At 35.8% G+C, this 16,438-nt stretch overlaps 1 protein-coding gene across 3 annotated transcripts in view; it reads left to right on the top strand.

Annotated features, from left to right (window-relative positions):
- The window catches only part of CTDSPL2 (CTD small phosphatase like 2), an 84,417-nt gene that overhangs the window by 6,802 nt on the left and 61,177 nt on the right, over nt 1-16,438 (top strand). The window contains exon 1 of one of the 3 annotated variants that reach the window (XM_054565476.1): nt 8,775-8,836. The exons of the other annotated variants lie outside the window; for them this stretch is intronic. The gene's annotated coding sequence lies outside the window, so the exon portion shown is untranslated. Of the gene's footprint in view, nt 1-8,774; nt 8,837-16,438 lie in introns of those variants that run through there. 3 annotated transcript variants of the gene reach the window in all.

Here is a 16,438-nt window from a genome sequence, read left to right as displayed (position 1 = left end):
GGGAAAAACTAGACTTTATTACCTTTAAGGTTCTTTTTATTACCTTTAAAGATCTTTTCATAATTTTCATTTTTACCAAATTTTGTCTTCCCTTTTATCCCCTTCATTCAGCAAACATTTGTTTGTAAGAATACACATTGGGTTAGTCCTAGATAGTTTTTTAAGAATCCTTCATATACAATGTGCTGTTTTTTCATTGAAATTTATACACTCAAGACCTGAATAGCAAATTATCAACTGAGTTTTGCTTGTGTCATTATTATAATCTTAACAGGAGATAATTTGCCATCATAATTGTTTGCCTCAAATACTCTTTGGGATCAGGGATTTTTGAAGAGGAAGGAAATTTTGTGAGGAAGGAACATTTTTAGTTTATAGGCCCCTTTTGTGAGCAAGAATTGATTACTGCTGAGAAGATTGTGTTTCAGTGATATAGTCCCCTCTTCCCCACCTACTCTCCCCCACCTAGTTATCCGCCCCCCCCCTTTTTTTTTTGAGGGAAGTGAGAAAAATTATGGTTCAGTTCAACACAGATTGAGTTACTTTGTATGTGTCAGGTTACTGGAGTTACAGATACAATCTCTGCCTTCAAGTCTCTTGCAGTCTAGTGCAGTTAAAAAAGAAAAAAAAAGATTATTTCAGCCCTGACTGGTGTGGCTCAATGGATTGAGTGCCAGCCTGCAAACTGAAAGGTCGCTGGCGATTCCCAGTCAGGGCACCTGCCTGGTTTACAGGCCAGGTCCCCAGTTGGGGGCATGTGAGAGCCTGAGAGGCAACCGATGATAGATGTATCTCTCACACACATCGATGCTTCTCTCCCACTCTTTTCTCCCTCCCTTCCCCTCTGTCTAAAACTAAATAAATAAAAATCTTTTAAAAAATGATTATTTCAGTATAATTTTCTAAGAGCTAAGGTAGAGAGATAATCACAGGTTTACACAGGCTTGGGATGTGGAAGTGGCTACTTACTGGTGTGCGTGATACTTCTGCTGAGCTTTAAATGATGAGGATAAGAATTCACTGAATATTTGAGGCAAAGAGGAGAGCAGAAGCATGATAGAGCACAGTGTAGGCAGGAAACTATTATTACTGGAGTACAAAGAGTGAGGCAGCAAATAGGAATGAAACGAAGACTTTGAGAGGCAGATCTTTAGAATTACATATATAATAATATAATGCCAGAGTTTAGTCTTTATTTCGAAGGGCGTTGATGGGAAGGAACAGGCGGATTTGTGGAATATGGGGAATGGGGGAAAGACTGAAAAATATTTTAGAGGTAAAATCAGGATTTGGTGATTGCCCATTAGGACATAAGGGAGGAGAAGAAGAATGTCTACGATGTTTGGGATGGTTTCTAGCTTGACTGATTAGGTAGGGGATGGTACTTGTGATCAAGAATATAGTAGTAGGGAAAATACAGTAGGAAGAACCAGTATGTGGATAGGAAAAATGATTTCAGTTTTGGATAAGTTCAATTTGAGGTGCCAAGTGAAAATGTTGCCAAGACTATTGGATGAGTCTGAAATTTAGAGGTGGTCCAAAAACTAACAATTAATGGTTGTTTTGGTTTTTTTGCATATATATATTTATTTTTTTATTTTTATTAAATTTATTGCGGTGACATTGGTTAATATAGATCACATAGGTTTCAAGTATACATTTCTATGATACATGATCTGTATATATGTCCATAACCCACAGTCAAATCTTCCATCACCCATATATTTGGCCTCCTTTACAACCTTTACTAACCCCTACTCCCTTCCCTCTTGTAACTTCCATACTGTTGTCTCTGTCTGTGAGTTTCAGTTTTATATCGCCCTTATGAGTGAAATCATATGGTTCTTAGCTTTTTCTGACTTAATTTGCTTGGCCTAGCGTTCTTAAGGTCCATCCACATTGGCACAAATGGCAGTATTTCACCTTTTCTTATGGCTGAGTAGTATTCCATAGTATGTGTACCACATCTTTTTTATCCAGTCCTCTGTAGAAGGATATTTTGGTTGTCTCCATGTCTCGGTCACTGTGAATAATGCTGCAGTGAATGTATGGGTGCATAAATCTTTGCAAATAAATGTTTTTGAGTTTTTTGGGCAGATACCCCAGAAGAGGCATTGCTAGGTTATATGGTAACTGTTCTTAACTTTTTGACATACTGCCATACTGTTTTCCATTGTGGTTGTACCATTTTACATTTGCACCAGAAGCAAGTGAGGGTTTCTTTTTCTCCACAACCTCTCCAACACTTATTATTACCTGTCTTATTGATAATAGCCATTCTAACAGATGTGAGGTGGTATCTCTTGTAGTTTTGATTTGCATTTCCCTAACAGCTAGTAAAGTTGAGAACCTTTTCATTATCCGTTGACCATGAGTGTGTTTTGGGAAAGGTGTCTGTTCAGGTCTCTGCCTATTTTTTAATTGGATTGTGTGTTTGGTGTTCAGTTGCATGAGTTCTTCATGTATTTTGGATATTAACCTCTTGTGGGAAGCATTGTTTGCAAATATCTCTCATTTGGTTGGTCACCTTTTGTTGTTGATGGCCGTTGTGGTTGGTTTTGTTGGTTTCTTTTCCTGTGCAGAAGCTTTTTACTTTAAGTCCCATTCATTTATTTTTGCCTTTGGGGTCAAATCCATAAAATGTTCTTTATGACCAAAGTCCATAAATTTACTGTGTATGTTTTCTTCTATGTAATTTATTGTATCAGGTCTTATATTTAGGTCTTCAGTCCATTTTGAATTAATTTTTGTACATGGGGACAGGTTGTAATGTAGTTCTTTTGCATGTGGCTTCCCAATTTTCCCAGCATCATTCATTGAAGAAACTTTCTTTTCTCCATTTTGTGTTTTTTGTTCCTTTCTCAAAAATTGATTGCCCACAACTGGTGGTTTTATTTCTGGGCTCTCAGTTCTGTTCCATTGGTCTGTGTGTAAGTTTTCCTTCCAATACCATGCCATTTTGATTATCATAGCTCTGTAGTATACTTTGAAGCCAGGTAGTAGGATACCTGCAGCTTTGTTTTTTTTTCTAAGGATTGATTTGGCTATTTGGGGCCTCTTGTGGTTTCATACAAATCTGATGATTTTTTTTTTTTTTTTTTTTTTACTATTTCTTTTAAAAATGACATTGGGATTCTGATGGGGATTGCATTAAATCTATATGTTGCTTTAGGTAGTAGGGACATTTTAACAACGTTGATTTTCCAATCCATGAACACAGAATATCTTTCCATTTCACTGTCTCTCAATCTCTTTTAACAATGCTTTGTATTGGGTTGGCCAAAAAGTTTGTTTTTTCCATAAGATGGCTGTAGTAGTACTTCCTTGTAGATAGCTTCATTTGAAACAATTCTGTTATATTGTATTATGAAAGCTGTTAATATCAGGGTGCATTTAAAAAAATTTTTATCAAATTTGTGAATTTTTGTGTGCCCATTTTAATATTGAACATGGAAGAAAATACGCAATATTTTTGGCATATTGTGCCTTATTATTTCAAGAGGTAGAAACACAATTGAAATGCAAAAAAAAACAAAAAACAAACAAACAAAAAACCCAAATGATTTGTTCATAATATGGAGAAGGTGCTGTGATTGATTGTGTCAAAAGTGATTTGTGGAGTTTTGTGCTGCAGATTTCTTGCTGGATAATGCTCCACAGTCGAGATGTTAATTGAGAACAATCAGTGTTCTATCACATGGGAGATAGCCAACATACTCAGAATATCCAAATCAATAAAGTTACTGGTGAAATGAAAATTCTTTTTATTTTACAAAAAAAACCATACGGACTTTTTGGCCAATCCAATAGTTTTCAGTATATGGGTCTTCTGCATCATTTGTTTTTTCCTAGGTATTTTACTCTTATTGTTGCAATTGCAAAAGGATTTTTTTTCCCCCTGAAACTTCATTGGTAGTATATAGGAAAGCTGTATTCTGCAACTTCAGTGTATTTTTATATTGTTTCTAATAGTTTTTTGGTGGAGTCTTTAGGGTTTTCTGTCAACTGCCTTTTTTTTCTCTTGCCTAAAACTTCCAGAACTATATTGAATAAGAGTGGTGAGAGTGGGCGTCCTTGTCTTGTTCCTGACTGCTGATTTCATAAAAGTGAGTTGGTAAGTGGTTACTTCTCTTTATGTTTTTAGAAGAGTTTGTGTAGATTGTTGGGTTTTGGTTTTTTTTTTTTAAGACATTTGGTATGATTTTCCAGTGAAGCCATTTGGGTCTGGAGTTCTTTATGTTGGAATTTTTCTACAGTTTTCATCTTTTAAAAATATAGAGGTGTTAACATTATTTATTCTTGTGTGAGCTTTGGTGCTTTATTGGGTTTTATTTTTTTGAGGAATTTGATTATTCTAAATTGTTGAACGTATGGGTGTAAAGTTGTTTGTAATCCATTATTTTTCTTTTAACATCTGAAGGATGTGTAATGATCATGTTTCCATTCTCAATATTGATAATTTGTATCTTGTTCCTTTTTTTCTGTCTTGCTAGAGGTTTATCAATTTACTGATTTTTTTAAAAAAATCAACTTTTGATTTATTAGTTTTCTGTTTGTAACCTCATTGATTTTTGGTTTTGTTGAATGCTTTGTCTCTTAACAGTGGGTTGTATTTTCTTCCTTTTTTTGTGAGTCTTGCAATATTTTATGAATCTTGAATATCATGAATAGCACAGTAAAAACTGAGTATGTAGTATTTATACCTGGAAAATTGCACTCCTGAACTTCTAATGTAGGTGATGGGGTTAACCTGAGTTTTGCTTTTGTTGTTGCAAAGGATACCTTAGGTAGCTTCAAATTTCTCTAATGTTACTTTGTGCTTAGGCTAGAAGTTAAGGTATGGGGAAATGTGTCTTGGTTTTCCTGTTGAGTCTCAGGTTTTGTCTTTTCCTGTGTGACTGTGACTGTGGAATCTAGCTGCTTCTGTTATCTCCCAGTGGTAGACTACTGTTATGTTAATCAGTGCTTGTTAGCCTGGTGGTGAAGTCAGGACTGTCTCTGCTGTCCTGGTCCAGTTGCAGTCTTAGATAGACCCTGTATGTGTGGAAAAGAGTTTCCTGTCTTCCTCACTGGTGGGAGATCCCTAATGACATTGGTATAAGATCTGATTCCAAGATTATTTCCTTCCCCTCTACTCGTGGTTAGAGTCTTTCCCTATACCATGTTTCTTAATTATGTCTTCATTTGTGCACTACGGGTGACTGGTGCTCCCGTGCCAATCTTAAAGGTTTTGTTCCTTAAGTGGGAGAAGGATTTGGTTGGGGCTTTGAATTTTTTTTCTAGCAGAGGCTGTTCCCCTCTTCCAGTCCTGCACCACGGAGGAAGATGATCCAGTCTCATGTTCCCATGTGGTGAGTACCTGGTTGAGGTCTGTGGCGAAGATCCTACAACTAGATTTGGGTTCTTGTATCTGTGGCTCTCAGGAACTACGTGCTTATGCTAGCCCCCTCTTTACCTTTTAGATGAATTCATTTTACCTACTTTTATGGTACCACCATCTCTTCCCTTGCTCCTTTACCTGTGAGCCAGTGCTTGTATTTTTTCTCTTTGAGGAAGGCTTATCTTTTGTTGGTTCTATATTTGGTTGCCTTAAGTCCTTATCTCCTGATGGAGTCAAGAAAAGTTTAGTTTTTGTTATTTATTGAGTTGTGTTGTTGCTAGGCATTTTTTCTAGCTTTTTGTTGCATAGAGAATACCTAATTAATGTATATAAATAGATTTTTATACAAAACTCCAGTTAATCAGAGGTACTCTCCTCTGTTTTGTAGAACTGTAGTTTATAATTTTGTGACTTCTTTGGTCTCAGGTTTCTTAGAGAAAACTCTTTCCTTTCCCTTGGTTTAGACCAGGGATTTTTCAATCTGTGCGCTACAAGAATTTTTAAACTGTGCAGTACCTTACAATTTAGTCAAAGACACTGACCTCTTTATCTTTAAATTGTTAAGTAGAAATATGACAACAGTCAATACAAAAATAAATATCTGGTGTGAATTAATAAAAATCATACTTTTTTGTCAGATCAGCAAAAAATATATGTTTTTTTGGTGTGCTGCAGAATTTTGGTAACTGTCTGTGCTGAGGTGAAAAAGATTGAAAATCTCTGGTTTATACTAACGGAAAGCATTCAGGTTAGCTAGATTGATTGTGAAGAAAGAGAATAATTCCCTAACTGGGCATAGATTGCTTTTTTCTCTTTCCTAAACACTGTGGTTCCCCCCAAACTATCCTGTGATTAGTTCCTCCTACAATTTTTGTTGTCTCTTCCCAGAACCTGTCTTTCTCCCAACCTGCTTATTCTTCCATTTCATTTCCTGTTATGAAATGTTCAGAAAAACCAGGTATATACTGAATTTTTTTAATCCATAATATAGATGAGATATTTCTGTACTTGGTATACCTGACAGTCCATTGTTGTTTTGTCTATAGGTTATTTTATTATGTTTTACAAGAAGTAAATATTTAAAAGGCAGAATAGGAGGGAAAATTTTACTTGGTCCCTTTTGGTATACCTTATTTCTGTCCCCATTTTATCTATCCTTCCCCTTTTCAGTGTATTTTATTAAAAAGAAAAAAAAAGATTTTGTTTTCCCAATCCAGAGTTCTAATGGAAAGCTTTACCTTAGTGGCTTAGAAAAAGTGATGGAGATCTATAGTTTTTAAAAATTGTGATAAAATATACATAACATAAAATTAACCATTTAAAAATATATAGTTCAATGATATAAAGTATACTCATCTTGTGCAACACTACCACTGTCCATCACCACAACTTTTTCATCTTCCCAAACTTGAAACTCCATATCTATTAAACAATAACTCTCCTTCCCTTTCTTCCCTAGACCCTGGCGACCACCATTCTACTTTGTTTCATCTCAGTGAATTTGACTACTGTGGTTACCTCATATAAGTGAAATACAGTATTTTTTCTTTTGTGACTGACTTATTTACTAGCATACTGTCCTCAAGAGTCATTCATGTTGTAGCATTTTGCAGAATTTCCTTAAAAAGAATTTTTTTTTTAATTTTAGGGTAAGAAATAGAAGGAGAAAGATTGATTTGTTGTTTCACTTATTTATGCATTCATCAGTTGCTTCTTGTATGTGCCCTGACCAGAGATCAAATTTGTAACCTTGGCTCATCTGGACAGCACTCTACCCAGCCAGGGCCCAGAATTTCCTTTTTAAGGCTGAATAGTATTTCATCCTATGTTTATACTCTGTTTTGTTTCTCCATTTTATTTGTTGATAGACACTTTTGGTTCTTCCTTTTGACAACTATGAATAATGCTGCTGTGAATATGGTTATCAAATATCTGTTCGAGTCCCTGCTTTCAGTTCTTTGGAGCATATACATTGTAGAAATGCTAGACCGTATGCTTGAACCAGAGACCCTTTGTTTTGTTGGGACCATGCCCAACCAACTGAGCCACACCAGTCAAGGATATGATTAATTTTTTTTGAGGAACTGCCATAGTGTTTTTCACAGTGGCTGCATCATTTCACCTTCCCATTAGCAATGCACAAAAATTCCAATTTCTGCACATCCTCACAAACAGTTTTTTTCTGTTTTTTGATAATAACCAGCCTGGTAAGTGTAAAGAAAATCTCATTGTGGTTTTGATTTGCATTTTCCCTAATGGTTAGTGATGTTGAACATTTTTTCATGTGCTGATTGACCATTTGTATGTCTTCTTCTTTGGAGAAATGTCTGTTCAAGTCTTGCCCATTTTTATTCAAGTTTTTGATTCTGTTCCAGTCTTTTGCCATTTTTGATTCAAATTTTTGAGTTGTAGGAGTTTTAAAAAATATATTCAGGATATTAACCCCTTATGAGATACATGATTTGCACATATTTTTCTCCCATTTCAGGGGTTGCCTTTTTACTTTGTTGATAGTGTCTTTTGATGTGCAAAAGTTTTAATTTTGATGTAGTGGAATTATTATTTTTTTCTTTTGTTACCTGTGCTTTTGGAGTCATAGCCAAAAAAATTACTGCCAAATCCAATATCAAGAGCTTCCCCCTTATGCTTTCTTCTAAGAATTCTATTGTTTTAGCATTTTTGGTTTTTGGTCCATTTATGAGTCCATTTTTTAATATGTTATAAGGATCCAACTTCCTGTTTGGTTTTTGTGTGTATATGTGGTGGGTTTGTTTTTGTTGTTGTTGTCATTGTTGTTGTCATTATTGTTGTTTGGGGTTCATTTTTTGCAATGGATATCCAGTTTTCCCCAGCACTAAAGTTCTACAATTTTAATGTGGGTACAGATAGGCCTGGAGATATGGAATATCGTGTTTTACATTGTTTGTATAATGGTTTAGATTCTAGATTTTTTTTTTAGTTGTATTATGGGTAAAAATATGCCATAGGAGCTGCCCTGGAACTCTAACCCCCATTTGTAAGATTTTTTTTTCTGAGAAGTTTGATTTTTGAGCTCCCAACTGCCAGTTTGTAAACACAGCTGTTTGAATGTTGACCTTGTTTTTCCTTAGAAAAATCGCTCATTGTGAATGACTGTTTAGAAAAAGAGTACAAGAAAAAAACTTTAGAGGGAAATGGGAAATTAAATTTTTGGTAACTTTTTAATTAGTTAAGTTTTTTTGTTGGTTATAAATACACTGTTTTTATATCGCTGATTATTTTTATTGATGACATTAGGAAATTATTACTTAAAACACCTCTGCCATCTTCTCCACGTCATTTTTCTCAGTTTAAAATGGAAATAATGGACATTACTTTATATTGTTGAAAATATTAAAGTGAAATAATTTGTTACAGATCTTCCTTGACTTAGAGTGGGATTATGTCCCAATAAACCCATCATAGTTGAAAATGCTGGTAAGTGAAAAAGCATTTACTACAATTAACCTACCTTAAATATGCTCAGAACTGTAGCCTACACTTAGGAAAAATTATCTACCACAAAGTGTACTTTATAATAAAGTGTTGAATATCTTGTAACTTACTGAATACTGTATTTGAAAGTGAAAAACAATGGTTGTATGGGTATAGAATGACTGTAAGTGTATCTTGTGATCGAGTGGTTGATTGGGAGCTATGGCTCTTTGCTGCTGCATGTTGCTAGCCTGGCAAACAGTGGAAATCCAAAATTTGCAGTACAGTTTTCTACTGAATGCACATCACTTGTGCACCATCATAACGTCAAAAATTTTAAGTTGAACCATCACAAGCTGGGTACTTTCTGTGAAAGCACTTAGGACAGTGCCTTGTACATAGCTATTAACAAAGAACAGCTGTTTAGTTATATATCATTTAACCTGTGTTCAGAAAAATGTGGTTAGAATAGGTACTTTATTTTTGAAAAGAATAGGTTGAGAGCCGGTTTTCTGAAGTTGACGATACTTTTTACACGGTGCTTTGGTAGTATACTTTGTTAGATTGTATTTCAGTATTCAGATAAGCAAGGATATGTAGGCCTTTATTTTAGGATTTTGGTAATTTGCAGGAAATGCCACAAGATTAAATTTAGTGAATATTTATTGAGATCTTTGGAAATATAGATTATTTTTTTAAAAAAAAAGTCTCGTTTTTGAGGGGGAGTTGAAGCAGAAATAATGCAAATATGTAAACGTCTGTAAATCAAGCCAGAGTAGCAAACTAAAGTGTTAAAATGAAAAAATTTTAAACTTTAGGTTTAAAACAAGGAAAATTATGCTTAACCAAGTTGCTGGAGTTCAAGTCTTTTAGAGATTCTTTGATATTAAGTAAGGGAATTGGCAGTACATAGTTGCAGGTTTTACTTGGTTCTGTTTAAAACATTTTTTTGATTAGAACTTATTTTACATTTGAAAATATTTGCATTATGAAGTAGTGAGCCTAATGTTTCTTTAATCATTCGAACAGATTCTAGGTTACTGTTAGACGAGAATGCTACCTGGGAGATTTCTTTTTCTTTTTTTTTTTTTTAAGAGATTTTATTGTTTTATATTTTTAGAGGGCTAGAGAAACATCAATTGGTTGCCTCTCCTAAGTGGAGACAACCTCCTAACTGCAACCGAGGTATGTGCCCTGATCAGGAATGGAACCCACTACCTTTTGTTTGAGCCACACCCTTGAGGGCCCTTCCTGAGAAATTTCTGCTTTGGTTGGGAAGGTTAAAGTAAAATCTTTTTCAACTTCAGTGTTTTAGATTGTTAGAAAAAAAATTAGAAAAAGGGCATGCACAGGCACTTAAAATGGGAAATATAGGTAACCTATAAATATAATTAAAGCATTTAGTTCTAATTATGACTACAATTTAAAATAATTTTTACTTTCAGTTTAAAAATTATAAATAAATTCTGATGTGCATGATTCTGCTATATAGGCACTCTTTGTAGTCTGCTGGTGAAATCATCTTTCTAAAAAGCAGTTTGTTAGTATTTCAAGAAGTGCTACCAAATGTTAATAATCTTTGACCTAATAAATTCACATCTAGGAAACTATCTTAATAATCAGAAATATAGACAGAAATTTATGTACAAAGTAATTGCACTTGACGTGATGTTAGTAATTATGAACAATTTAATTTTCAACAGGTCAGTCAGTAGCTGTATAAATTATAGAACACTTATCTGTATATTAGAATATTTACATTTTCAGATTTTTAAAAGAATATTAGTAAGGAGTTCATCGTATAAAAGGAGGAAAAAAACATGTCTGTCATTCTGCATGTAGTATAATTCTATTAAAATGTTTATATGTATTCAAACAGGCAGAGTATATGCCCTCATTTCAGTCATTTCTGGATTGAGGGATTTTGTGATCTTTTTCCCTATATTTCTGTGCTTTTAAAATTTATATCAGAAAAGGCTAGATACAGCCACTGAAAATAGAGAAGTCTCAGACTTACAAGAGATCAAGAGTGAATTTTGTCTGATGTAGATTGAATACTTAACCTGTGGTTCTTTTTGAGTTGTTGTAAGCCTGGCACATAATGCATATTCACTGCAGCTTTTCCCCCTGAGTTTGGGTCATATTTTCTTGTTTCTTCACATGTCTCATAATTTTTTTGTTGAAAATTGGCCATTTTAGATAACATATTTTAGCCACTCTGGATTCAGAATTTTTTCCCTTAAAGGTTATTTGTTTACTAATTTCCACAGACAAAATCTCTGAAATCTGTCTCCCTGCAGTATGCAGCCACTTTAAAAAATAAGTTGTTTTAAGCTTGGCATACTAGGGCACACCATTGTGTCTGTTGTAGTACTGTGGTTCAGCTAATGATTGGACACACATTGTGCCCAAACATCTTGTACAGTAAGACTTCTCCCTCTGCTTATGGGTCTTTGTAGGGGGCACATTCAAAGTTCAGGCCTTTCCCATGTCTTTCTCAGCTTTTATTTTCCACTGGTCCATTTAATATCTGCTGTGTTCTTACGTGCCAGCCACACGGTTGGCCAGGAGTATATAGATAATGTGGGCCTTCTTAGTCTCTGCTGTGCTTCTGTGCTGCCTGAGCCAGGAATATGGTTGCTTGTCCCAACAAACCCTGCAGCCTCATGCTAGTAGGGCTGTTGGCCCTTATGGTTCACCTGCCACAGAAACGATCACTTACACCAAAATTATAACATACTGATGATACCACTGAGTGGAGTCATTGTTCAGCTGCTCTAAGTCAAGTGAATATCTCTCTATGGTGACTTCAATGCTGCCAGTCCTCTCAGCTTGCCAAATCATCTGCACTTTAAGGTGGGAGGATAGGAGATGGAAGCAGCCCCAGATGAGAATGGCACAGACTTCCAATGTTCTTACCCCATGTTGAACAGTTTTATAAGCATTCTCAGATTGTTATATGCCTCTGGTTGATTTCCACTGTACTGAAATAGCTTCTGTCATTTTTTCCAGCTGTATGGTTGCTTTTTGGGAAGAGGGTTTGTTGCCCTTTTAAGTTGACCATACTCAGAATTTCAGGGATTTTAACCTCTCTGTCTTACATCTCCATCTTGATCCATTGCGTGTCTTGTTTCCCAAGGATTCAGTGGATGACAGACTTGGATTGGATCTAAATATTAAGTAGATTTATCTCACAACAGTCTCAAAATAGCAATTCCAGCACTTTATACATTTGATTACTGAAGCCTTATATATACTTTTTATTGCCATGCTGTTCTCCTTCTGTCAGTTAAACAAAAAAAAAGATTTTACTTACGTATTTATTTTTAGAGCGAGAGAGAGAAAAATCAATGTGTGAGAAAAACATCAGTTGGCTGGCTTCCTACTGGGGACCTAGCCCTGGGGACCTAGCCCTGGGGACCTAGCCCGTAACCCAGGCATGTGCCCTGACAGGGAGTGGAACCCACGACCTCTTTGCTTTAAGGGACAGTGCCCAACCAGCTGAGCCTCATTGATTGGGGCTGTTACTACTTTTTACATGAAACTTGCTTTCCTCGTTTTTTAGAAGGAGGTTTGGCTCAAGATAGTTTCTTACTTAAATAGAACGTTCATGGTTTTCCTACCATGTTTGAAAACATGGAGAATTGCTCTCTGAGATTGCTTACTTTGTTTTCTTCCCAACTTTTCCTAGAAATTCTTTGTTTTTCTCATTTGAATCTATCCTGCTTTACTTTTACTTGATATCCATCAGTTTCTTGTCAAGTGTTGAACATTGTCAGTAGCTTTGGTAGTTAGGGTTGGTTTTTGTTATTTTTTAATGGAAAGTACCAATTATATGTACAAAGTTAACAGAATGGTATTACTGATCGCCATATAACCATAACTCAGTTTCAGTAATTATTAACATTTTTTTCTTGCTGGATCTCTACCCCACTCACTCCCAACTTCCTCATGCCTAGTTGGTAGTTATTATTGCTAAGAACTTTCTAAGTTTTAACAAATTGATCCATACCTCCATCACAGTACAGGACATTTCCTTTCCAAAGGCAACTTCTATTTTGATATTTTTTTCCTTAGATTATTTTTGCCCTATATGATTTAATTAAATGGTGTCATTAAATAGGTACATTTGTGTTTGCCATTGCCCAGCATAATGTCTGAGATTCTTTCATGTTTTTTTGTTGTTGTTCTTGTTTCACTTATTTTTTAAAGTATATTTTATTGATTATGCTATTACAGATGTCCCATTTTGTTCTCTTTATCCCTCTCCTCCTTGCACCCCTCTCCCTCCAGCATCCCATCCCACCTTAGTTCATGTACATGGATCATACATATAAGTTCTTTGGCTTCTCCATTTCCTATACTATTCTTAACCTCCCCTGCTCTATTTTGTACCTACCAATTATGCTACTTCCTGGTATCTTTTCCTCCATTCTACCCCCCGCCCTGCCCCTGCCATCTCCATTTCTGTGATTCTAAACGTGTTCTGGTTGTTCGCTTAGTTTGTTTTTGTTTTTTAGGTTCAGTTGTTGATAGTTGTGAGTTTGTTGTCAATTTACTGTTCATAATTTATCTTTTTCTTAGATAAGTCCCTTTAACACTTCATATAATAAGGGCTTGGTGATAGCCAACTCCTTTAACTTTACCTTATTTGGGGAACTCTTTATCTGCCCTTCCATTCTAAATGATAGCTTTGCTCGACACAGTAATTTTGGATGGAGATCCTTGCTTTTCATGGCTTTAAATACTTCTTGACAGCCTCTTCTTGCCCACAAGGTTTCTTTTGAGAAATCAGCCGATAGTCTTATGGGAACTCCTTTGTAGGTTACTGTCTCCTTTTCTCTTGCTGCTTTTAAGATTCTCTCCTTATCTTTAATTTTGGGTAATTTAATTATGATGTGTCTTGATGTGTTCCTCATTGGGTCCAACTTATTTGGGGTTCTGTGCTCCTGGACTTACATGTCTATTTCACCAGATTGGGGAAGTTTTCCTTTATTAATTTTTCAAGTAAGTTTTCAGTTTCTTGTTCTTCCTCTTCTTCTGGAACCCCTGTGATTCGGATGTTGGAATGTTTAAAGTTGTCCAGAGGTTCCTAAGCCTCTCCTCATTTTTCTGAATTCTTGTTTCTTCATTCTGTTCTAGTTGAATGTATATTTCTTCCTTCTGTTCCATATCTTTGATTTGAGTCCCAGTTTCCTTCCCGTCATTGTTCCCTGTATATTTTTCTTTATTTCACTTTCTGTAGGCTTCACTTCTTCCTTTATCTGTATCAGTACCCAATCATTTCTGTGAGCATCCTGATTACCAGTGTTTTGAACTGTGCATCTGATAGGTTGGCTGTCTCCTAGTGGCTTAATTCCTTTTCTGGTGTTTTGATCTGTCCTTTCATTAGGGCCATATTTCTTTGTCTCAGCGCACCTGTTAGGTTGTAAGGGGTGGAGCCTTGGGTATTGCCAGGGCAGGGCAACCCACTTCATTGCATTGTGGTGCTCTCTGTGAGGGAGGGTTCTGAGAGGGAACAGTGCTACTTGCTCAGCCCTCCCTGGCTTTCAATCACTTCCCCTGCTACCCACAAGCAAATTGGGCCCTTCAGGTGCTGATGTCAGGTGGGTGGTTTTGTGTGCATTTTAGGCCCCCATGAGTCCCTCCAAGGGACTCTTCTGTGAGGTTGGGAGTTTCTCCCACTGCTGCAATCCCCACAGGTTTATACAGCCAGAGGTTTTGAGGCTTTATTTTTTTCCACGCTGGAACCCTGGGTTGCACGGTCCATCTTGCTCTCCAGTTGTTCCTCCCTGTTTATGGGCATGCAAATGTGGGACCACCCACTCTGCTAGCTTGCCATGAGTCCTCTCTGCCCCAACTGTCCCTCTCTGTCACTCTTACCAGTCTGGATGAATGTTTCTTCTTTAACTACTTGGTTGTCGGACTTCACACAGTTTGATTTTCTGGCAGTTCTGGTTGTTTTTTGTTTTTAAATTTGTTGTCTTTTTGATTGTGCAGTGAAGCAAAGCATATCTACCTACCTATGCCACCATCTTGGCCGGAAGTCTCACATTGTTCTTTTTAAATTTTCTTAAGATTTTATTTATTTATTTTTAGAGAGGGGAAGGGAGGGAGAGAAACATCAATATGTGGTTGCCTCTTGCACACCCCCTTCTGGAGACCTGGACAGCAACTCAGGCATGTGCTCTAAACTGGGAATTGAACTGGCAACCCTTTGGTTCTCGGGCTGGCACTTAATCCACTGAGCCACACCAGGCAGGGTTCACATTGTTGATATTAGTAATTGCTGCTTTCTGTTTCTGATTATTATTCTTCTCTATGAAAACAATATATTCATCTTTCTGTTGCTGGGCATTTTCATTTTTTTCCAGTTTGGGGCTATTGTAAATAAATGACAGGAATAGTTTTACAAAAGTATGTTGTGGACATGTTCACATTTTTCTTGGATAAAAACTTAGAAGTGAACTTAGTGGATCAAAAGCCTAGGTGTTTTTATTAGAAATTGCTCAGCTTTTAACAAAAACCTTACATATCCATCAGCAGATGATGAGAGTTCTCATAGTTCCACATCCTTGCTACCATTTGTTGTCAGTCTTTGTAATTTTTGTCATTCAAGTAGGTGTAGATTAGTATGCTGTTGTGATTTTTAACTTGTAATTCTCAATGATAATATTGAGTATCATTTCATATCCAGTCATCTAGCTTTTATGACGTGTCCTCTCAAATCTTTTGCCTTATTTTTTCCATTGGCTGTTTTTTCATTTTGTGTTTAAGTTTTCTTTATATATTCTGAATACATGTGCTTTGTGAGATATATATTTTGTGAATATTATCCCAGTTTGTTACTTTGCTTGACTTGATTTCTTATTGGTGTCTTTTGCTGAACAAGAAAATTTTTTTGTGGAGTTTATCCAAGTTTTGCTTTTATAGTTATCCTTTATACAGGATCATGTCGTTTGCAAAGAGAGAGTTTCACTTTTTCCTTTCTAACATGGATTCCTTTTATTTTACCTATTTATTTATTTACTTGTTTATTTTTTGCCTGATTGCATGGCTAGAACTTACAGTAAAATGTTGAATAGAAGTGAGAGTGGACATACTGTCTTATTTTTTATCTCAGGAATAAAACATTTAGTGTTTCACTATAAAATATGATGCTAGCTGTGGATTTTTCATAGATGCCATTTTTCAGGTTGAAGAAGTTCCCTTCTATTTCTGGTTTCTTGGATGTTTTTATGTTAAAGGGTGTTGGGTTTGGTCGGGTGTCTTTTATGCATCAATTGAAATGTTCATGTGGACTTTTCTCCCTTGATTATATTGATTGATTTTTGTATGTGAAATCACCCTTACTTTCCGGTGATAACTCTCACTTGGTCATGGTCTATAATCCTTTTATTGAGCTGTATTTGGTATGCCAGTATTTTATTGAGGATACTGCATCTATGTTCCTAAGGCATAATTAACATGTAGGGGTTTTTTTCTTTGTTTTGTTTTTTGGGGTTTTTTTGGTCTGGTAGTGTTTATGTTCAACTTTGGTATCAGGGTAATGCTGGCCTCATAGATTGAGTTTTTTAATTATTTGTAAGGTTTTGGGGAAGGATT

Source organism: Pteronotus mesoamericanus, unplaced genomic scaffold (genome assembly GCF_021234165.1).
Source record: "Pteronotus mesoamericanus isolate MK-2021 breed Mesoamerican mustached bat unplaced genomic scaffold, CSHL_Meso_final contig_164, whole genome shotgun sequence".
Taxonomy (NCBI): Eukaryota; Metazoa; Chordata; class Mammalia; order Chiroptera; family Mormoopidae; genus Pteronotus; species Pteronotus mesoamericanus.
Note: the sequence above shows the minus strand (reverse complement) of the source record. Positions and strands in the feature narration are given on the sequence as shown.